Source organism: Zalophus californianus, chromosome 9, assembly GCF_009762305.2.
Source record: "Zalophus californianus isolate mZalCal1 chromosome 9, mZalCal1.pri.v2, whole genome shotgun sequence".
In the NCBI taxonomy this organism is placed as follows: Eukaryota; Metazoa; Chordata; class Mammalia; order Carnivora; family Otariidae; genus Zalophus; species Zalophus californianus.
The window spans coordinates 138,113,752-138,137,246 of NC_045603.1; the positions used below are offsets into that span (position 1 = coordinate 138,113,752).

Sequence of the window (23,495 nt, forward strand, 5' to 3'; positions counted from 1 at the left end):
GTCACGGGATATCTTTGGGGAGGTCATGATGCAACCCTACCAGTGAATAGCCTGGGCGCCCCTGAGAAAGCACTCATCATGTCTTAGCTTTCTATCTCATTGCCCAATCATGCCACCAACAATTCCGCTAAAAATAGTAGCCTGTACTTTTAAATTCGTATCTGGTTGAAGATCTTTTTTCCTAATATCCCATAAAAGAAGTGCTTTCATCATGTAGACACAGCCTGTATCATGTGGACCGGATTTCCAGGTAAGGTGAAGGAGGCTGCTGTGTGGTGTGAGCCTTCCCGGGGGGGGGGGGGGGGGGGCAGGGATGCACTTCTTTACGTTCTGATTCATCTATTCCCCGATACCACCGGACGTGCCAGCTAACATGGAGGGCGGAAAACATGGTGGTGGCCTGGGCGGAGGGAAAGAGAGAAGAGGAGGGGAAATTGGATTCCCGCGTAGGGGACCAGTTAACGGATTGCTCAAGGCAGACAGAAAAGAATGCTTTATCCTCTCCTTGGGGCTCTGCTAACCACATTCTGGGGGGGAGTCACACTTTGTTTCTCGTAGTGGATTGAACCTCCATGCCTTCTCAGATGGTATAAGCACAGAATCAGGGGGTTAAAACAGCATGTGCTTCACACCCCTTTACAGTTTACAAACGCATGCTCTTACTTGATCTCTGCAGTGTCAGTGAGGCATATCTGCACCACAGCGTGTGGTAAAGCTGAGACTCAAGCTCATGCTTTCCTCTCCAGATGTCGACACTCAAAACATGCTGGGGAAACAAGAGCTACACAAACTCACATCCTGCCAAAAATTCCCACATCCTGAACCAGATGGGCAGTGATACACAGTCACTTTAAGAATAAAGCATGCCCTCAGCAGAACTCAATTGAGCATAATCTGATTAAGAGGATTAGCATATCTAAAGAAAGAATGTGTCAATAAAAATTAAGAGCTATGAACTGTGTCCATTCAAGTTGTCAGGTTCCTCCTGGCTGGGCAAGGAGGAAAGGATCGGTTTGTGTGGCACAGCCTAACTGGTGCGGGAAGCACCTCAGCCTCACAAAATCTCTTTCTATGAAAACCAAACCACACGGTTAACTCCCTATGTCATGATGCCACGCTTGGGAAGAAATCATCCAGTAGTTTGACTTCCCAAGGACAGGGTGAGCATGTTGACTCACTACCTGGAAGACGGCTGCATTTTGCCTCGCAAAGTAGCAAAGCGTCTCCGTGCTTTTCCTGCATGTCTTTGAATAAGCCCATCATCTCTGACATCTGTTGCTTCCGCTATTCCACAGCACCTCACGGTCTAATGGGTACCCCCTTATTACTGTTATTATTATACTTTAGTCTTTATGATGTTTAACTTTGCGCTTGCAAAATTTCCCACTGAATTGAGGAATTGACTCAACCAATACCCTTCAAAGTGCACATGAGACCTCACCCAGTTTACTGCTTTTATAGATAAGTATAAACTTCTGTGATATGATTTCTGTAGAATAAGCCCCCAGGGAAGGGATTACTGCATCCAGCATATATGTATCCTATGCCACCCTAGTATCAGATACTCCTTGATGAAGGATTGCCCTGGGTTAGATGCCATCAATACTCGGGTAGTTCAGTGCCCCCTTACCCTTGCCCCCTTGTGCCATAGTTATAACTTAATACTAATTTAGCAAGTACAAGCCTTTACCACAGGTTTACTTTTATTTTAATTTCTTCAATTAATATAGATGATTCCGTTTTCTGTTCATCTTGTGTGGATTTTCTGTAGCCTTTCAAAATGGCCCAATTATTTATTTCATTCGATTTTCAAGTACTTCCATATAAGCATGGCTTGAAGCAGAAATGATGCAGTTGCTGTAAGATCCATGACACGGTCGAAATGACAATGTAGTCCAGGGACTTCCCTGAACTCTTGAGGTCCTTTTCTGATCACAAATTGAAGTATTTGGAAGGTCTATAGGTAAATCTCTCACACTATTATTTAAGACTCTGCAGTGTTTTGCAAAAATGATCCTAATTCAATGTACACTGAGACAAATGACCAAAAATGCCAGTAATATGACATAAAACCATACTGATGATGTTACACACCCTTTTATTAATATTTTATTAAGGTAATTTATTTCATGTATATTGATCAGGACTTGGAACTATAGACTTACATAAATAATCCAGTATCTTTTTATAAATTGGAAAGGAAATTCCTTTTTTTTTCATTTTTTTGGCTGCTTTTTTCATAACTTAAATTTAAATCAATAACTTAACTCAATTATTTGAGTCTGATCGAGTACTTGGGAATGTCAAAGACGTGTATTTCATGCTATCTGACTGATGCCTTTCAGAGAATCACACGTGGGCTCAGTCCTTCCCCGGCTATGCCCTCCTTGGGTGGCTCCTGACCTCCTCCATAATTACCCACCCACCCCTGGACAAAGCCGGGTTTCCTGCGGCCACAGCGAAAGTCTTTCTCAAGCACAGACAGATTACATCGACTGTCTCTCCCATCCAAAGACCTGTCCCTCTGCTACGGAAGGAAATTAAACTGACTTGGCATCGTTTGTCCCTCACAAAGCACAGCTGACTCTTCTCCACCACCCTGTTCTCTTCCAGGTGATTGCAAATTGATTCCTTGACAGTTTGTTCCAATTCCTTCCCAACTACAGAAAATTTAAGCTGACCAGTTAGTGATTATGGAGATAAAACTTCTTTTAATTTCAAAAATGAGCTGTATCATCAGTCCTCCCTGTGACTTCAGGGACTCTCTGTGACTGCTGTAGGTTATCACGAACACCTGCTGTTACCTAAGAGCAAGCCATCAGGGCTCGTGGTCTGGCCCCCCCTCCCCCACTTGTAAACTCTCTCTCTTCCCTTTTTCTATGCTAGGTACACTTACTACAATCCAGCACATGCCTCTCCACTTACCAGATTTTCTTGTCATTGTTAGAGTTATTGATGTTCCCATATAGAGATGAATCATTCATGATACAAAAAACGAGGGGTCAGTTGGAGGAATTAAAAAGCTCTTACAGCTGAAATTCTTTCAGGCGCTTGGATAGAATCTTCTTGTTGGAATATTGCAGACTTTATCCAGTGCCCCACAACTTCCCAGATGACTGTTCAATTGACTACACGTGTTGAGATTCAGATCACCAAATAATTATTCACAGATTGTAAGAAAAAAGACTTGCAGGGTTTTATAGAATCTGTGATGAGGAGGGATAATATGACTTCAGTTGTATGAGAAAGCATTCTAGAGTCAACAAATGGGTTTCCAAGTATTGAGCCAAATATTCTTGATAAGAAGGCTCCTCTTGGATTTTTGATTAGGGACCGACGGGAACCCATTATTTTTTGTTATATTTTCTAGTCTGTTGCCATCCAACGGCTGCACCAGGAATAATTTGCTGGATGGCACATTTGCATCCTGAACCAAGGGAAGCCAACCACAAAAGCACACAACACTCGCTAAGCTCCCCAGATAGGCTGGGACCTCTGACACCCTCCAAAGCCAACACTAGCACAAGCTACTGATGTGGTTCCCAAAGCAGCACAATGCTGGAGACGAAGGGATCTTCAAAACCTACGTCCTTGCTGGAGTGGGATCTGAAAAAGAACATGAGTTTAGCAAGTAGAAGCCTGCCTTATTCAATTCAGGGACAAAACACTTCAGTCAGCTCTGAATCCAGGGTCTGGGATGGTCATTGGGGCCTGGCAGACCTCCCTGAGAGCAAGAGATCTGTGTTTTTACACCACTGGCCTCACCCAGGTGCAGGTGCTGCTACTGCTAAGGAAGCTGAATTACAAGGCAAGGAGGGGCAGAGTAAACTGGGAGAAACCTCAGAGAGATTTCATGTACCCAGTCAATTCTCAACATAGGAGAGGTATGATTGAATCGCAAGTGGACACTGTGTAATGGCACTCTCTTCTTTCTGTTGATTTGGTAGGAATGTATTACAAGGGTAAAACCAAAGCTCTCCTCTTATTGACTACGAAAAAGCCGAATGGTCCGTGTTTCTCGTGCGGCATTTATTTCAGTTTTGTCCTATCTTTCCTTTGATTGCATCCTGCTTCATTTGATGGGAATGGCCATGAAGATTCAGTCTTCGATCCTGAGAGCAGTAAAACTCCAACTAAACAACCAACCAACAACTGACCATCTGCCCACACACACAAACACACATTCCCACAAAAACAAGAAAAATGGACAATACGAGCCAATAGACATGTGGTCAGAGAAGCTTCTTTTGAGCATGCACTATCTCAGACTAACAGTAAAGTTCACGACGAGTGGGTTGCTGAGGCATGCACGTACACGCGTAACTTGGAAAGAGGCTTGAGGACCGTTTTCCTTTTTAGCTGTACTCCTCTGCATTCCCACAAGCAACATGGGAGAGAACCCCTGTTCCACATCCTTGGGGCATTTGCACTCATTATTGTCAGGCGTGTTGTGTTTTGTTTGTCTTCTGCCCAGGTATACACTGGTATTGCATTGTGGCTTTATTTTCAGGTCCCTAATGATCAACAAAGAGAAGCACCTTTTCCGGTGCTTATTTGCCACGAGATTCTCTTCTTTGCTCCAATGTCTGAATTGTTTGCCCTGTTTTACTGGGTCATCCATTATGGTTGTATATTGAGAGATCTTTGTGTACTTTCTACACAAGTCCTTCCTCAGATATGCATTCTGCCAATACTCTCTCCCAATTTGTAGCTTTGTGTATGGTTAAGTTTGTTTTCATATGTTTCACTGTATCTTTGAAGAGCAAAAGTTTTTAATCTTGATGAAATCTTGTGTCATGATTAGAACACTGCCTGATTTATGGGAAACACTCAATAAATATCTATGAAGTGGATAAATAGCCCACTATTTGAAAGCAACTCTTAGCATTGATTTCCCCCATTAACTTATTAATGTTTTTTCAGATATAGGTCATGCTTTTTGTGTTATGTCACAGAAATTTTTGCCAAATCCAAGGTCACAAAAATTTTGTTTTCAGACTTTTAAGGTTTTATTTTTTAGTATTTTGTGATTTGTTTTAATATTGTGGAAGGTATGTGTTAAAGTTCACTTTTTTTTTGCAGATGGTTATTCAGTTGTCCCATACCATTTATTGAAAAGAACATCCTTTCTTGATTAAATTGCTTATGCATCTTTGTTGTAAATCAATTGAATAAATATACAAACATGAAAAGATAGCCATTTTTAAACTGATATTTGTGTCTCTGCTTTTGTCAATATTATAATATCACATTCTCTTGATGACTGTGGCTTAGATAGTAAACCTTGAAATAAAGTACTAAAGATCTATACATTTGTTCTGCTTTTCAAAATTCTTAAGACTATTCTAATTCCTTTGATTTTCTTCCACATACATTTTAGAATCAGCTTCTCAGCATCTATTCAACAATCCTGCTGGAATTTTGATTGGTATTTCTTTGAACCAATTAATCAATCTAGGGAGAATTAATATCTTAACAATATTGAGTCTTCCAATCCATAAACATGACATCTATCCATGTACCCAGTCAATTCTCAACATAGGAGTGATGTTTCTGCTTTGTAGGATTATTCTCTAAGCTTCAGGGGTTTGGATACTATTGTTAATGGCACTGTATTTTAATTTTAACTTTTTAAAATTTCTCATTGTTTGTATACTGGTTTCCATGTATTGGCCTTGTATCCCTATACTTTCATAAAATTTATTGCTTCTACAAGAGTTTGTAGATTCTTTGGTAGATACTATGTAGTCAATTACGTTGTTTGAAAATAGAAACAGTTTTGCTATTTCCTCACTAGACTATTTAAATTTCATATCTTTTTCTTGCCTTATTGCACTACTTAAAACTTCAGTCATAAAACAGAGGAAGGGTGATGAAACAGACATGCTAGACTTGCTTGTGATAAGTATGTGTTTTCATTTTTACCTAACACAAAATACATTTTAACGGGCTTTGTGTTTTTCTCTTTGACCCATGGGCTATTTAGAATTCTATTTTTAAATTTCCAAATATTTGTGGGCTTCTCAGATACCTTCTATTTTATTTCTTCATTTTTCTTGTCAGAGAAAATACTTTGTATGATTTCAGTTATTTAAAAGTTGCTACGGCTTGTTCTGTGGCTCACAGTATGGCCTAATTTGGTGAATGTTCTCTGTGTCCATAAGAATAATGTGCATTCTACTGTTCGGGGGCTGAGTGTTGTATACATGTTAATTAAGTCAAGGTGATAGATGTTTTTGTTCAGATATTCTTAGTCCTTACTGATTTTTCATCTGCTATTACTTTGATTCCTAAGAGAGGAGTGTCAAAGTGTTTGAATAAAATGGTAGCTTGGTCTGTTTCTCCTTTCCATTGTGATAATTATTTCTTTCTTTTTAAAAATAATTTGGGGATAATCGTTTGTTTTGTTCCTTATTAAGCAGGAATATTTGTACTGATGGAGAATCTGGTTTATATCCCAAATTCCTTTTATAAGACCCTAGGAGTCAGCTGACTTCTGAAGCTCAGAATTTGGGGTGTTTTAGAATGATGATATGGTGCTTGAAAGAGATATCATGTAAGGCTTGGAATCAAACACATTAACATCTCTGCAGGGAAATATGCAGATATTGGCACTCAGTGGGTACAGAAAGACCTTCATATACAGCCTCATTTAGTTCAGTCCATGAGTGTTCCCAATGAATTAAGACAAAACTTTCAGTTGTCAAAGATGTTGGATTTGGGAATAAGAGATAAGGGATCATGGGACTGCAGCAGCATGTATTTATAGATATTAATACTATAAATTATAATTAGATTGCTAGCTAAGTTTACTAAGAGCATAGGAAAAAAACACAAAGGAATGGTTTATAATAAAATGATTGTATCAAAGTAGCTCATGGGAAACCCTCATGAGCCTTTCACACCCATGTGCTTATATCCATCATATATATATATGTATATATATATATATTCACACTCATTATACCTAGATATATAAATTCAAACATACTCATGCCTCTCGTTTTAAAGTGAGAGCTGAGTGTCCAATAATGGGGCTATTAAGTCTGGTCAATATTAAATTCTCATCAATAATTAAATAACCAGAATTCCCTTTTAAGCTATTAGATCTTAGAGCAAAACTTATTTTTGTAATTGAATTACTCTTATGAAAGCAACGAAAAATCTTTTATTTCTTTTAACAGCCTGTCAGTTTATTATGGGGAAACAACATTTTATTTAACCACATCTAATTGAAACCCACTTTCTGAAAGAAGAATCCTTTGCAGGGTATGGAAATAAGACTCAAGTCTTAGCCATGCCTGGTCCTCCGTAGGTATTTGATGCTAATGACACCCCCTGACCCCCTTCCTTACTGTCAGTGCGAAGACTGGCTGTTTCTTGGCCTGGTCTACTGACCTTGTAACTTGCTTCTAAATGCAACTTCTGTTTCTTGCCACGTTTCTGTGATACTTGAAGAGTTGAAAGAATAGAAGCAAACTGATCTCATGTTGATGCAATTAAGCATGTACAGATTCTCTGCTCTAATGAAAGTATATTGCCAAATCAATTTCATGTTACATTTTAACCTAAAAAGCAATATTTCCCCAAATCTGTTTAATCTTCAATTAATCATTCAGAAAGTCTGATAGACTTAAGGTTTAATCCACTCATACTCTTATTACCTACAAAATGCCAGGTTCACATGATCTTATCAATGACATCTCACAGGTTAATGAATTTAAAAGTTCTTACAAATTAAAGTTTCCACATGATCTTTGCTCATGTGGAAACTAAATACTCAGAAGTTCACAAAATGTCCTTGTTGCAACACACACACACACACACACACACACACATACCATGAGGATTGTGTCCTTTGTATTTTCTTTGAAAATGAAATATCTACATTCTTCTGAATATCCATACAGATGATTTGGAAAACAATTGAAATAAATAGTTTTTTTAAGAATAAGAATCTCTGATGATTTAAAGCTTCTGAAATCCTAAGAAATTACTAAACACTCTCATTGCACTTAAAACATATTCATCTTTTCTCCAAACTTTGGGCTGTCAACTTCTGTTCCATATTAATCAAGTTAACATTGATATATTGATAATCAATTATTGATACCACATAACTGAGGTATCAAAGACAGCTTGTAGGAAAATAGATTTAATATTATTATTTGAAAAGTAATTTATTTTGTATTATTTCTTCACAGTGTCTTCTCTAAGTCTCCATGAACTATTTCCTTGTCATTTAGTCGTGACAACAGCATTTCTCGAAGTGTTTGTTTGTATCTGTCTTTACAAGGGTGACAACACGAGGAACATCCTTCCTTCTTTGCCAAAAGGATGAAAGGAAGCTCAGCAACATAGGGGCGAAGTAAGATACACATGCTGATCCATGTAAACAGGCTATTTCAGATGCTGGATCCCCATTTAGACTGTTTCTTCACATACTCATGTATCGGCATCACACAGTGCACTTTTGCTACTTGAAGGTAGCTAATCTTTCAAGTTTTCCTTTCTCCCTATCTTCTCCATGTGCCGCTCGAGAATAAGTGTCCTGATAAAACCGTCCCCGACAGCCTTAATTTAGTGCAGAGATGACATCCTAGTCTAGGAGGCAGGTTTCTCTTCCTCTCAAGCCGAGAAATCCAAGAATGGCTCAAGGAATGCTATCCAGACCCCCGAGGGCAGAGAGACACCTGCCGGATGTATTATAATCTATGTGCATTTAATTTCTAGGCCAGAAATCTGCCTTGAGCTTCCGAAAAGTGTAGCAATCCTTTCACGGATTCTTCAAATTCACGATTTTTAAGACTAAAAATAGCAGAGCACCTGGGTGAATCAGTCGATTAAGCAGCTGACTCTCGGTTTTGGCTCACGTCACGATCTCAGGGTCGTGAGACTGAGCCCCGTGTCGGGCTCTGTGCTCAGCGTGGAGTGTGCTGGACATTCTCTCTCTTCCTTTCCTCTGTCCCTCCTCCCCCTCACGCGCTCTCTCTTTCTAAAATAAATAAATAAAATCTTAAAAAAAAAAAACTCTAAAAATAGCATCTCACGCAGACGCCTAGGATTATAGAGATTAAGTAACATAATACCATAGAGCAATTAGCATTGAACCTCACACAGGTAAACAGAAGCCGACGCTAGTAAAAATAAGTAGTAGGAGTGGTAATGTAATTAATTATTACAATTAATAACAATGGAGTCATGAATGACGGTAACGGCACGTGGCAACAGCCTCCCTGTACCCTTAAAAACATGTTTGCCAGGTGCCGCGGCGGTAGCCTGCGGACACTTCGGAGCCTCATTCACTTCTTACACCCACGCTGCTCACCAGCTTCCAAATTTCCACTCCTCAAGCCCTGTGTTTCTCGATTCAGGATTCAGCGGGTTGCTGTGAGTCTCTTTTTTTTCAGAGTCCTAAAAAAGTTATTTCTGACAGTTTCTGCTTGTTTTCTGAAATTTCTGTGGAAAGATGTGTGTTTGGAGCTGCCAGCGCCGTGTTGCTGGCATCTTCCTGAATTTATTCTGAACGCAGAGTTTATAAAGGGAAATCGTCTCCTGCACCCCAGGCCCTTCTACCCACTCCAGCTGCTTACCTTATTTCCTAAGTGACACCTCCGCGGGCTCCTGGTGGGGGTGATAGGATTCCCAGCTGGTGCCACAGGAGCCTTTCAGACTGCTTTTGTGACGTTTGTCACCCTGAGTCACAATCACTGATTTAGAGTTCCGTGAGCATCGTCCGCACCAGTGCCCCTTCGGCTCCGGTCCTGGGTCCCATTCATACCTCTGTATCTATGTCAGACCTAGAGCATCTGCTCGCAAAATATACTTTAGGAAATCAATACATGAAAATATGCAATATGTTTTTAAATCTTATAAATATCCTGATCATAGTCATTTTTGCCTTTCTAAAAAATCCTAAATAAATCAGCTAGAAATATGTTACCAGTAATGATGTAATTCAGTGTGTTGTCCATAATTAAGATAAGCCTACGAAAACCACTGTTTTCTCTTAAGAAACAAATACAGCTTTTGAAAGAGTAAGAAATAACTTTTTACACATGCAAACAAAACATACAAACAAAACACAAGAAATGCATTTTTGTATGAAAACTATAACCACAATAGTAATAGGATTATAAAGTACCTAAAGACTATGCTTCCTGATTTATAGAAAATACCTGTATGAAGAAAATTGTACAACGTTAGTGACAAGGAATAAATGGAAAAATGTTATGCCTTCTTTGATAGTATGACACAAAATTTAAAAACAAAAATGCCTCTCCAAATTATACATTAATCCTGATAGAATATAAGCATATCCTTCAATTAAAATATAATTTTTAAAAATAATTTAAGTTGGAGAAATCACTTCTAAACTGAGATATAACTTAACTTTAGAATATGGTAATATTCAAAACCATTATTAAGAATTAAAAGTTTCACCACAAAGTAAATGTGTGCCTTCAGTACTACACCCGAAAAGCAATCCCTTTTAACATTTTAAAATTATTTTTTAAGTTGTGATACCATCCCTTCTGGAGATAATATCAATACTCCTTGATGTAGCAATTGTACGTCATCTGCTATGCTATAAAAGGAATTAATTAAATTCTCTTTCCCACAAATTTTCATCATTTTATTATTGTTTTACCATTTCTATTTGATGCTTTGTATGATACTTGGAACATCTATTACTGGTTTTATGAAATTCTGATTGTACCTATTGAGTCACTACTGTCTATTACAAGAACATTATTATCGCTGGCCTTGCTTCTCTACCCCCTACAACAAAAATTGTCTGCTGTAACTTTATTTTTACATTGTCGCAACAGACACCACGTTACTATTGTAACAGCAGGAACCGGAACGTGGTAAGCCTGGGTAAATGGCATCTATTGTTATGTAGGAGTAGGTTAGTGGGGAAGGCAGACGTTTATTCTGACGACACAGGAAGCGTCTGATTACATACGGTTAAGATTCTAGGACACACGTACAAGGGACCACGCGGGGGTGGGGGGCGTTGTATCTGACTCTGGACAACCAACGGGTGGTGCAGTCGCTGGGGGACATGGTGTGGGGGTTCCTCACAACAGGAAAAGGACCCAGCAATCCCATTTCTGGGTGTTTGCAGTAGGGTGGTGCCAGGGGCTGGGGGGCGGGGGAGATGGGGAGGTGCTGGTTGCAGGTGCAAAGTTTCAGGTAGAGGGATAAGCTCTGGGGACACAGTGTAGAGAGTGGAGCCTACAGTGAGCAATCCATGCTGTGCACGGGAAATGTGCTGAGAGGGTAGGTGCTAAGTGTCCTCACCGTGCACACGCACGTGCGCGCGCACACACACACACACACATACACAGGAACTATGGATGGTGATGGAGGCACTACTTGATTTTAATTATCATTTCCGAGTGTATACAGATATCAAAACATCACATTACACACCTTAAATATATACTTTTTAAAAAGATTTTATTTATTTATTTGAGAGGAAGAGAGCATAGAGAGAGAGAATACAAGTGGGGCTGAGGGGCTGAGAGAAATAGAGAAGCAGACTCCCAGCCGAGCAGGGAGCCCAAGGCGGGACTTGATCCCAGGACCCTGAGATCATGACCTGAGCCGAAGGCAGACACTTCACCAACTGAGCCACCAGGTCCCTCGATTTTTTTCTTTTTTTGGTCAAATAGATCTCAACAAACCTGTTTTTTTGTTTGTTTTTTTGGTTTTGTTTTTTTAAAGAGAGAACTAAGTGTTTGTCAAGCAAAGTAGGGTGTGGAGCAGAGGAATCAACGTGTGCAAATGTCCTGAGGTAGAAGGGGGCATAAGGTGTTTGGGTAACTGATGGAATGAAGTGTGGCTGGACCCTCCAGACAGTGAAGGGGCAGTGGAGGGGACAATGAGAGCCTGGAACAAACCACCCAAGTCAGGGGAAGAGTTCGATGCTTCTCTGAGGAGTGCTGGGGGGACATGGGAGTGAAGATCCAGACCTGGCGGTAAACCAGCCCACGGTGTGCTTGCAGGAGTGGGAATGCAGACACGGCTGAGCAGGTGACCGCAAGTGAAGGCAGAGGAGATTTATTTAGAAGGAAAATTGTTTTCATATCATCAAGACTCAAGATTGACTCCGAGAAGTGGTGGGCTGTGGTGACTTCATTGACGCGTGAGGTGCATGTCGTTCGATAAGCTGCTGATTGGGGACATCTGGCTATATTTCCTCCATGAAATCCGTGCCACTTAGGGGAAAGTGCTCACAAATTGTTCAAAATCATGGTTCATCTTGGCGTGTGCCTTTTCTTTTTTCATAAACCCTGATTGTCTGTTCCTTTCTTTGTTTCTGTTTCTCTGTTTCCGGAGCTCTGTGTGGCCCCTAACAATATTCCTTTTACCCTCATTCCCGTTATCTTTGCATTTCTTACTTACCGTCACTATTGCTTGGGTTTTATTCCACTGTTATTTTTGAACTCAATCTTTTTAGAGAATGTTCACACCTTTTTCTTATTTAGATCAATTGCTTTTCAGGCCCACTCACTGTCTCTCATACCAAAGTCACCTTTCATTGGATTCTTGTTGTTTCTACAATTTTTTATATGTCATTTTTTTATTGCTTTTATTTTTTCACCTTGCAGGATTAAATGAAATTTTTTGTTATTTTTTTATTTTTCAGAAAGGAAGTGTACAAGTTCATATAAAGGAAGTGTACAAGTTCATATTCTGAGCCCTGACGTGACTGAGTATGGGTGTATCTTTTGAACTTGATAGGATTTGCTTGAGAGAAACTTCTAGAAACTATTTGCTCTCACATATTTGAGGGTCAAAGTCCTCTGTAGTCCAGAATGTACTCTTACCAATGAAAATCTGATTCCTTTTCATTGATAAGGATATTTTAAAAAATTTTATCTTTCTACCCTTAGAAGCTTTAAGGGCACTTTAAACTTAGCATTCTTTAAAGTCATAATGACTGAGTCCAGGGAGATCAATTTGCTATTACCAACCACAAAAAAGTTATGGAGTAAATCTACACAGAACTTCAGTGATGAAAACAGCGATCATTATCCTCATGGCTTTGGAGTTGGGTTGAGGGAAAGCTCCTGTAGGGTCTCCTTAGCCACATGGCTATGTCTCATGAGCCTTCCATCTGGTGACCCTCACTGGGCACCTGCCTTGACGCACCTGGAGGGGCACATGAGAGCAGGTGCAATTGTGCACCTTCGAGCTGGACTACGTGCCACACGTACACCACGGCTTCCTTGGCCAGAGTAAGTCATGTGGCTGTGCCAAAAGTTAAAGAGCCAGAGAATACATCCAACCCCTTCAGTGGGAGGAATTTCACAGTCAGACGGAAAATGCCGTGGACCCTGGTAAATGTGAAGATTTTCAGCCATCAATGACAATTACCCCACCTCCACTTGTGGATGCTGCACAATGCTCAGTGTTTTCAATATCCCTATCCATGGATGTATTCTTCAGCTCTGAGGAATTGTCTTGTATTTTTTTTTTTGCTTTTATTTTTTTATTTTTTATTATGTTATGTTAATCACCATACATTGCATCATTAGTTTTTGATGTAATGTTCCATGATTCACTGTTTGCATATAACACCCAGTGCTCCATGCAGAACATGCCCTCTTTAATACCCATCACTAGGCTAACCCATCCTCCCACCCCTTCCCCTCTAGAACCCTCAGTTTGTTTTTCAGAGTCCATCATCTTGTATTTTTTCTGTATCTAGTGCGGGTATGATTTTTATTCTTTGTTCTCTTAATGAAGTGCATCATCGTTATTGATGTGCAGATGTTGAATCATCATTGCCTTCCAGAGACGAATCCCACTTGATCTTGGTGTATGATCCTTTTACTGTGCTGTGGGATTTGGTTAGCTAGTATTTTGCTGAGGATTTCTGCATCTATGGTCAGCAGGACTATCAGCTGGTGGTTTTCTTTTCTTGTAGTGTCTTGCCTGGCATTGGTATCCAGGTCGTGTTGGCCTCGTAGGATGAGTTTGGGACTGTTCCTCCTTTAGTTTTTGAAAGAGGTCGAGACGAATTAGTATTCATTCTTCTTTAAATGTTTGTTAGAATTCACCAGTGAAACCATCTGGTCCCGGGCTTTTCTTCATGGGGAGATTTTGGATTACTGACTCAATCCCCTCCCTCATTATTGGTCTGTTCAGATTTTCTATTTCTTCATGATTCCCCCCTTCCATCCATGAATTGAAATATTTTAATGTCCCTCTCGACTTTCAGATCCATTGTTTTATCATGAAACATGCCTCAATTTGAAAAAATTCTATAAACCATGAATCTCCTGGAATCACACGGTGTCTTGGCTATGTCCTGGATACAAGTCAGGCGTGTACTGATTTTCCAGAGAACAAGTGTCTCTTTTTTGTCACTGTAGTGATGTTAGTAGCACAGAAAAATGAGGGAAGAAAATGAAATGAATGAGAGGGAGAGTGAAAGAGAGAGGGGGGAGGGAGGGTGGGAAGGATTCAGGAAGGAAGGTGGAGGGAAGGGGAGAGAGAGACAGGCCTCCTGCCTGGTTTGGTCCACCACTGATGTTTATTCCAAGATGCCGGCAATACTAGGCAGTCCCAGGGAGTGCTGAGGTGAGGGAATGTGAAAGGTAGACCCCTACAGATAAAATATGACTAATAAAATTAGCTTAGAGACAAATGGTTCTTGAGAAAACCAAAACAGATGCATAATTAGAGATGAAAAAATACTGCAAAGAGAGAAAATCAACTTGAAATAACATCATCTCTAATGGGTTGTGTTGATGTTTAAAAATTGGATGTAAGCAATTTTATTTTATTTTTTTTTCTGTCACATGTAGTTATTCCTTTTTTTAAATTTTTTATTGTTATGTTAATCACCATATATTACATCATTAGTTTTTGATGTAGTGTTCCATGGTTCATTGTTTGTGCATAACACCCAGTGCTCCATGCAGAATGTGCCCTCTTTAATACCCATCACCAGGCTAACCCATTCCCCTACCCTCCTCCCCTCTAGAACCCTGTTTGTTTTTCAGAGATGATCATCTATCATGGTTGGTCTCCCCGTCCGACTTACTCCCCTTCATTCTTCCCCTCCTGCTATCTTCTTGTTTTTCTTTTTTCTTAACATATGTTGCATTATTGTTTCACAAGTACAGATCGGTGATTCAACAGTATTGCACAATTCACAGAGCTTACCATAGCACATAACCTCCCCCATGTCTATCACCCAGCCAACCCCTCCCTCCCACCCCCCACCACTCCAGCAACCCTCAGGTGGTTTCCTGAGATTAAGAATTCCTCATATCAGTGAGGTCATATGATACATGTCTTTCTCTGATTGACTAATTTCACTCAGCATAACACCCTCCAGTTCCATCCACATTGTTGCAAATGGCAGGACATCATTCCTTTTGATGGCTGCATAATATTCCATTGTGTATATATACCACCTCTTCTTTATCCATTCATCTGTCGATGGACATCTTGGCTATTTCCACAGTTTGGCTATTGTGGACATTGCTGCTATAAACATTGGGGTGCACATGCCCCTTTGGATCCCTACATTTGTATCTATGTGGTAAATACCCAGTAGTGCAATTGCTGGATCGTAGGGTAGCTCTATTTTCAACTGTTTGAGGAATCTCCCTACTGTTTTCCAGAGGGGTTGCACCAGCTTCCATTCCCATCAACAGTGTAGGAGGGTTCCCCTTTCTCCGCATCCCCGCCAACATCTGTCGTTTCCTGACTTGTTAATTTTAGCCATTCTGACGGGTGTGAGGTGGTATCTCATGGAGGTTTTGATTTGGATTTCCCCGATGCCAGGCGATGTTGAGCACTTTTTCATGTGTCTGTTGGCCATTTCAGTGTCTTCCTTGGAGAAATGTCTGTTCATGTCTTCTGCCCATTTCTTGATTGGATTATTTGTTCTTTGGGTGTTGAGTTGGATAAGTTCTTTATACATTTTGGATACTAGCCCTTTATCTGATATGTCCTTGCAAATATTTTCTCTCATTCTGTCGGTTGTCTTTTGGTTTTGTGGACTGTTTCGTTTGCTGTGCAAAAGCTTTTTATCTTGATGAAATCCCAAGAGTTCATTTTTGCCCTTGCTTTCCTTGCCTTTGGCGATGTTTCTAGGAAGAAGTTGCTGCAGCTGAGGTCGAAGAGATTGCTGCCTGTGTTCTCCTTTAGGATTTTGATGGACTCCTGTCTCACGTTTAGGTCTTTCAACCATTTGGAGTCTATTTTTGTGTGTGGTGTAAGGAAATGGTCCAGTTTCATTCTTCTGCATGTGGCTGTTCAATTTTCCCAACACCATTTGTTGAAGAGACTGTCTTTTTGCCATTGGACATTCTTTCCTGCTTTGTCAAAGATGAGTTGACCATAGAGTTGAGGGTCCATTTCTGGGCTCTCAATTCTGTTCCATTGATCTATGTGTCTGTTTTTGTGCCAGCACCATACTGTCTTGATGATGACAGCTTTGTAATAGAGCTGGAAGTCCAGAATTGTGATGCCGCCAGCTTTGCTTTTCTTTTTCAATATTCCTCTGGCTATTTGGGGTCTCTTCTGGTTCCATACAAATTTTAGGATTATTTGTTCCATTTCTTTGAAAAAAGTGGATGGTATTTTGATAGGGATTGCACTGAATGTGTAGATTGCTCTAGGTAGCATTGACATCTTCACAATGTTTGTTCTTCCAATCCATGAGCATGGAACGTGTTTCCATTTCTTTGTGTCTTCAATTTCTTTCATGAGTATTTTATAGTTTTCTGAGTACAGATCCTTTGCCTCTTTGGTTAAATTTATTCTTAGGTATCTTATGCTTTGGGGTGCAATTGTAAATGGGATCGACTCCTTGATTTGTGTCTCTTCTGTCTTGTTGTTGGTGTAGAGGAATGCCACTGATTTCTGTGCATTGATTTTATAGCCTGCTACTTGACTGAATTCCTGTATGAGTTCTAGCAGTTTTGGGGTGGAGTCTTTTGGGTTTTCCACATAAAGTATCATATCATCTGCAAAGAGTGAGAGTTTGACTTCCTCTTTGCCGATTTGGATGCCTTTGATTTCTTTTTGTTGTCTGATTGCTGTGGCTAGGACTTCTAATACTATGTTGAATAGCAGTGGTGAGAGTGGACATCCCTGCCGCGTTCCTGACCTTAGGGGAAAAGCTCTCAGCTTTTCCCCATTGAGAATGATATTCGCTGTAGGTTTTTCATAGATGGCTTTTATGATATTAAGGTATGTACCCTCTATCCCTATACTCTGAAGAGTTTTGATCAAGAAAGGATGCTGTAATTTGTCAAATGCTTTTTCTGCATCTATTGAGAGGATCATATGATTCTTGTTCTTTCTTTTGTTAATGTATTGTATCACGTTGATTGATTTGCGGTTGTTGAACCAAACTTGCAGCCCAGGGATAAATCCCACTTGGTCCTGGTGAATAATCCGTTTAATGTACTGTTGGATCCTATTGGCTAGTGTTTTGGTGAGAATATTTGCATCCATGTTCATGAAGTATACTGGTCTGTAATTCTCCTTTTTGATGGGGTCTTTGTCTGGTTTTGGGATCAAGGTAATACTGACCTCATCAAATGAGTTTGGAAGTTTTCCTTCCATTTCTATTTTTTGGAATAGTTTCAGGAGAATATGTATTAATTCTTCTTTGAATGTCTGAGAGAATTCCCCTGAGAAGCCATCTGGCCCTGGGCTTTTGTTTGTTGGGAGATTTTTGATTTTTGATTCAATTTCCTTAGTGGTTATAGGTCTGTTCAGGTTTTCTATTTCTTCCTGGTTCAATTTTGGTAGTTGATACATCGCTAGGAATGCACCCATTTCTTCCAGGTTATCTAATTTGCTGGCATAGAGTTCCTCATAATATGTTCTTATAATTGTTTGTATTTCTTTGGTGTTGATTGTGATCTCTCCCCTTTCATTCATGATTTTGTGGATTTGGGTCATTTCTCTTTTCTTTTTGATAAGTCTAGCCAGGGGTTTATCAATCTTGTTAATTCTTTCAAAGAACAAGCTCCTCATTTCGTTGATCTGTTCTACTGTTCTTTTGGTTTCTATTTCATTGATTTCTGCTCTGATCTTTATGATTTCTCTTTTCCTGCTGGGTTTAGGCTTTATTTGCTGTTCTTTCTCCAGCTCCTTTAGGTGCAGGGTTAGGTTGTGTATTTGAGACCTTTCTTGTGTCTTGAGAAAGGCTTGTATTGTTCTATACTTTCCTCTCAGGACTGCCTTTGCTGTATCCCAAAGATTTTGAACAGTTTTGTTTCCATTTTCATTGGTTTCCATGAAATTTTAAACTGTTCTTTAATTTCCTGGTTGACCCATTCATTCTTTAGTAGGATGCTCTTTAGCCTCCATGTATTTGAGTTCTTTCCAACTTTCCTCCTGTGATTGAGTTCTAGTTTCAAAGCATTGTGGTCTGAAAATATGCAGGGAATGATCCCAATCTTTTGTTACCAGTTGAGACCTGATTTGTGACCTAGGATGTGATCAATTCTGGAGAATGTTCCATGGGCACTAGAGAAGAATGTGTATTCCGTAGCTTTGGGATGGAAAGTTCTGAATATGTCTGTGAAGTCCATTTGGTCCAGTGTGTAATTTAAAGTCTTTATTTCCTTGTTGATCTTTTGCTTAGATGATCTGTCCATTTCAGTCAGGGGGGTGTTAAAGTCCCCCACTATTATTGTATTGTTGTCAATGTGTTTCTTCACTTTTGTTATTAATTGCCTTATATAATTGGCTGCTCCCATGTTCAGGGCATAGATATTTACAATTGTTAGATCTTCTTGTTGGATAGACCCTTTAAGTAGGATATATTGTCCTTCCTCATCTCTTATTACAGTCTGTTTTAAAATCCTTTTTGTCTAATATAAGGATTGCCACCCCAGCTTTCTTTTGGTGTCCATTAGCATGGCAAATGGTTTTCTACCCCCTCACTTTCAATGTGGGGTGTCTTTGGGTCTAAAATGAGTCTCTTGCAGACAGCATATCGATGGGTTTTGTTTTTTAATCCAATCTGATAGCCTGTGTCTTTTGATTGGGGCATTTAGCCCATTTACATTCATGGCAACTATTGAAAGGTATGAATTCAGTGCCATTGTATTGCCTGTAAGGTGACTGTGACTGTATATTGTCTGTGTTCCTTTCTGATCTATGCTGCTTTTAGTCTCTCTCTTTGCTTAGAGGACCCCTTTCAATATTTCTTGGAGGGCTGGTTTCCTGTTTGCCAATTCCTTTAGTTTTTGTTTGTCCTGGAAGCTTTTGATCTCTCCTTCTATTTTCAATGACAGCCTAGCTGGATATAGTATTCTTGGCTGCATATTTTTCTCGTTTAGTGCTCTGAAGAAATCATGCCAGTCCTTTCTGGCCTGCCAGGTCTCTGTGGATAGGTCTGTTGCCAATCTAATGTTTCTACCATTGTAGGTTACATATCTCTTCTCCCGAGCTGCTTTCAGGATTTTTCTCTTTGTCTCTGAGACTCGTAAGTTTTACTATTAGATGTTGGGGTGTTTACCTATTATTATTGATTTTGAAAAGGGTTCTCTGTGCCTCCTGGATTTTGATGCCTGTTTCCTTCCCCACATTAGGGGAGTTCTCTGCTATTATTTGCCCCAGTATACCTTCTGCCCCCCTCTCTCTCTCTTCTTCTTCTGGGATCCCAATTATTCCAATGTTGTTTCATCTTATCGTATCACTTATATCTTGAATTCTGCCCTCGTGATCCTGTAGTTGTTTCTCTCTCTTTTTCTCAGCCTCTTTATTTTCCATCATTTGGTCTTCTATATCGCTGATTCTCTCTTCTGCTCATTTATCCTAGCATTTAATGCCCCCATTGTTGATTGCACCTCACTAATAGCCTTTTTGATTTCGACTTGGTTAGATTTTAGTTCTTTTATTTCTCCAGAAAGCGTTTCTCTAATAACTTCCACGCTTTTTTCAAGCCCAGCTAGTATCTTTAAAGTCATGATTCTGAACTCTCGGTCCGACATTGTACTAATGTCCGTATTGAGTAGGTCCCTGGCTGACGGTACTGCCTCTTGTTCTTTTTGGTGAGGTGATTTTTTTCGTCTTGTGATTTTGTCCAGAGGAGAATAAATGAATGAGAGAACAAAATGGTAACAGGTTAACTACATCCCCAGAAAATATACTCTATACAAATCAGAAAAGACCTTAAACCAGGGGAAAAGAAAAGGAAAGAAAGAAAAAAGAAAGAGAGAAAAAAAAGAAAAAGCTAAAAACAAAAACATAACAATACAAAAAAAGCAGAATATGATCAAATATGATCAGGTTAGTGCATAGATCAGTGCCAGAGACTAGATTTTGGGCGTATTTTGGTCTGTTAGAAAAAAGTGCCTCCTAAAATTTTAAAGGAAGAAAGACTTATATATGTACAAAATGGGTTGATAGAGAGAAGGGATGGAAGATGACTGTAAAGATGAAAAGTATAAAAGATTTTATAAAAGGAATTGATAAGATAAGAAGTTGTTTGGAAAAAGAAAGAAGATTTAAAAAAGAAAAAAAAGGGAGAGAACCTGATCAGGCAGGATACTAGAACAAAGCCATACACTAGTGATTTAGGGTATATTTTGATCTGTTAGAAGAAACTGTATCTCAAAATTTTAAAGAGAGAACAACTTATATATATATATATATGCCAAAAATAAGGGTAACTACTATGAAGCGATAAACTATGACTCTAAAAATGAAAAATAAATTTTTTTTTTAAAAAAAGGGATTGATAAGTTGTTGGTTGAAAAAGGGAAAAAGAAAAATTACAAAAAAAAGTTAAAAAAATTAACTTTGATGAACTAATGAATCATGGTTAAAAAAAAAAAAGCCATGAATTCTATGTGCAGTATTCCCCTAGCGCTGGAGTTCTCCCGTTCTCCTTGATCGGTAAACTTGGTCTTGGCTTGCTGGCTGTTCTTGCTGATCTTCTGGGGGAGGGGCCTGTTGCCGTGGTTCCCAAATGTCTTTGCGGGAGAGTGAATTGCTCCGCCCTTGTTGGTCCGGGCTAAGCAAACTGCTCGGGTTTGCTCTCAGGAACTTTTGTTCCCTGCAAGCTCCCGGTACAGCTCTGGAGGACCAGGGTGAAAATGGTGGCCTTCAAATCTCCACCCGGAGGAGCTGAGAACTTGGGGCCCCGCTCCTCAGTGCGCCCCCAGAGAAAAGCAGTCACTCCTGTCTCCCCGGTCTCTGGCCACACTCCGTGCTCACCCGGCCTGTGACCGAGCGTTTGTATCTCTGGCACCCGACCCCGTGTGGAGTCTCCAAACCCAGCAGATCCTGCGGTGCATTTCCACGCCGCTCCTCCCAGACGAGGAAGGGGAGTCTCCCCAGCTCTGCCGCTTGTTGGGTCCCTGCTGGAGAAGCAGTGGCCCGACTGTCACCGATCACAGTTTATGGCAACCCTGAGCTGAGAGCCCGTGCCTCGGCTCCGTCTCTGCAGCCAGCTTCCCCACTCCAATACCTGGGAGCTCTGGCACACTCAGGCACCCCCAGTCTTTCTGTGACCCCACGGGTCCTGAGACCACACTATCCCGCGAGGATTCCACCCCCTGCTTAGCCACTGGAGCGATGTCCCTCAGCGGAGCCGACTTCTAAAAGGTCCGATTTTGTGCTCCGCGGCTCTAGCACTTGCCAGAAGCAGCAGACAGAGGCCCCCTCCCCCACCATCTATCCTCCCAAATATCGCCTCGGATTCACTTCTCCACACGTCCTACCTTCCAGTAAGTCGTCTCTTCTCTGTTCAGAGAGTTGTTGCTACTCTCCTCTTCAATCTCCTATTGAGTTCGTAGGTGTTCAGAATGGTTTGATCCCTATTCAGCTGAATTCCTGAGACCAGACGAAATCCAGGTCTCTTACTCCTCTGCCATCTTGCTCCGCCTGGATGTAAGCAATTTTAAAACACACACACACGTTTTGTGACTTAGAGTAGTACGTGCCCTAAGGAACTGGGCGCACAGACAGAAAAAACTATGTTGTGGAATAAGAAACACTAAAAGTCAATTATTTCGCATTTAAAATAAACACACCTTTTAAACAGATTGCCTGCTGACCGACTGGTTTGGCGCATCTGAGGAGTCATGTGCGGTGTGCAGTTAGTACTGAGAGCACGTGAAAATTGATGGGGTAGTTTTTAGGGTCAGGCCACCTGCCTATTCCCTTCCCAATTTTTTATTTTGTTAAGTAATGAAAAAAGTTAGCCTTACACATTACAGAGTACAGTAATTCATATAACTAGTAATCTCTGTTTCCCCGCTACAATCATTTCTGCTCAGTGTCGTTTGGTGCACTTAGAGGAAAATTCCTGAGATACAGGTATGAATGTGCAATGGGGGCATCAAGAATTTGAGAATAGAACTGACTTTCATATACTGCTATTCAAGAACCTCCTAACATGACATACTTTACTCACCCAAATGATTTCCTCTTCGGCGCCATGATTATTGCAAGCTCACTGTGCATATGCACGCTGCGTCTTCAGAATGACTGATACCCAGTTTTCAGGGCCATACAGCTGAAGCCTCTGGAACATCCCAGTCTCTGATGATGTTCCCGCCTGCACTACAAAGATAAAGAGGCTGAGAAAGGCGACCCACCTTCCGTAAGTGGAGGGTCTCTTTAGGCAGTCAGAAGACGTGCACATGAAAGTAAGGTGAATAGTAATGAATGTAGGATGAAAACATATAAGAGCTTCGGGATTTAGGATATAGCCACTGTGTGAACATCTTCTAAATACATTTTAAAACTTTAACCCAAATAATGCAGGTAGTTTTGTCACTATATTTTACAGAGTAAAAGTACATCCTGGCGGTGCCTGGGTGGCTCAGTAGGTTAAGCATCCAACTCTTGATTTCAGCTCAGGTCATGATTTCAGGGTCCTGGGATCAAGCCCCATGTCAGACTCCACGCTCAATACAGAGTCTGCTTAAGATTCTCTCCCCTTCTCCCTCTGCACCTTCCCCTGCTTGTTCTTTCTCTCTCTCTCTCAAATAAATAAATAGGTCTTTTAAAAAATGTATGCTGGAAGATTTTTAACCTATTTTAACCAAAAAGGCGTATTACTTGTTAAAACCCAGACATATGTCCTTACAAATGATCTCACACTCTGGAGTGGTACTCACAATACTGTTATAACCCGGGTGGACTCAGCAGCTAAGCTAAGAAGAATCAACACAGGAAAATGTCATTCACCATCTCTTATTTCCATGGAGCAGCACACAGAGATGGAAGATACAATTGACACATGAGTAAAGCTCTCACCTTTTTTTAAACTTCTTTTTAATTTTTAACTCAAACCGTTCCCTTTCCCTCATAAATCCTAAGGGGGTGGGGGAGTGAATGATGAGGTCACCAGACACCGTGATTAGCTTGGAATCCAAGTCCTCAGTGCTGGCTCTGAATTGCATCTTCTTTCCCTGTGCAGAGTTTCACAAAGTGCATACACTGCTGCTTAATTAAATTTAGACAATTTTAGTAGCTAATTTCTTTAG

The 23,495-nt window shown here is 40.3% G+C and overlaps 1 long non-coding RNA gene across 1 annotated transcript; it reads right to left on the reverse strand.

The window, feature by feature from the left end:
- Positions 1 to 1,832: 1,832 nt before the first annotated feature.
- Positions 1,833 to 9,664, reverse strand: LOC113923111. The gene is made up of 3 exons (XR_003520175.2): positions 9,594 to 9,664; positions 2,926 to 3,606; positions 1,833 to 1,928 (listed from the first exon to the last, which is right to left on the reverse strand). It is a non-coding gene; the product is annotated as an uncharacterized LOC113923111 (long non-coding RNA).
- Positions 9,665 to 23,495: the final 13,831 nt, after the last annotated feature.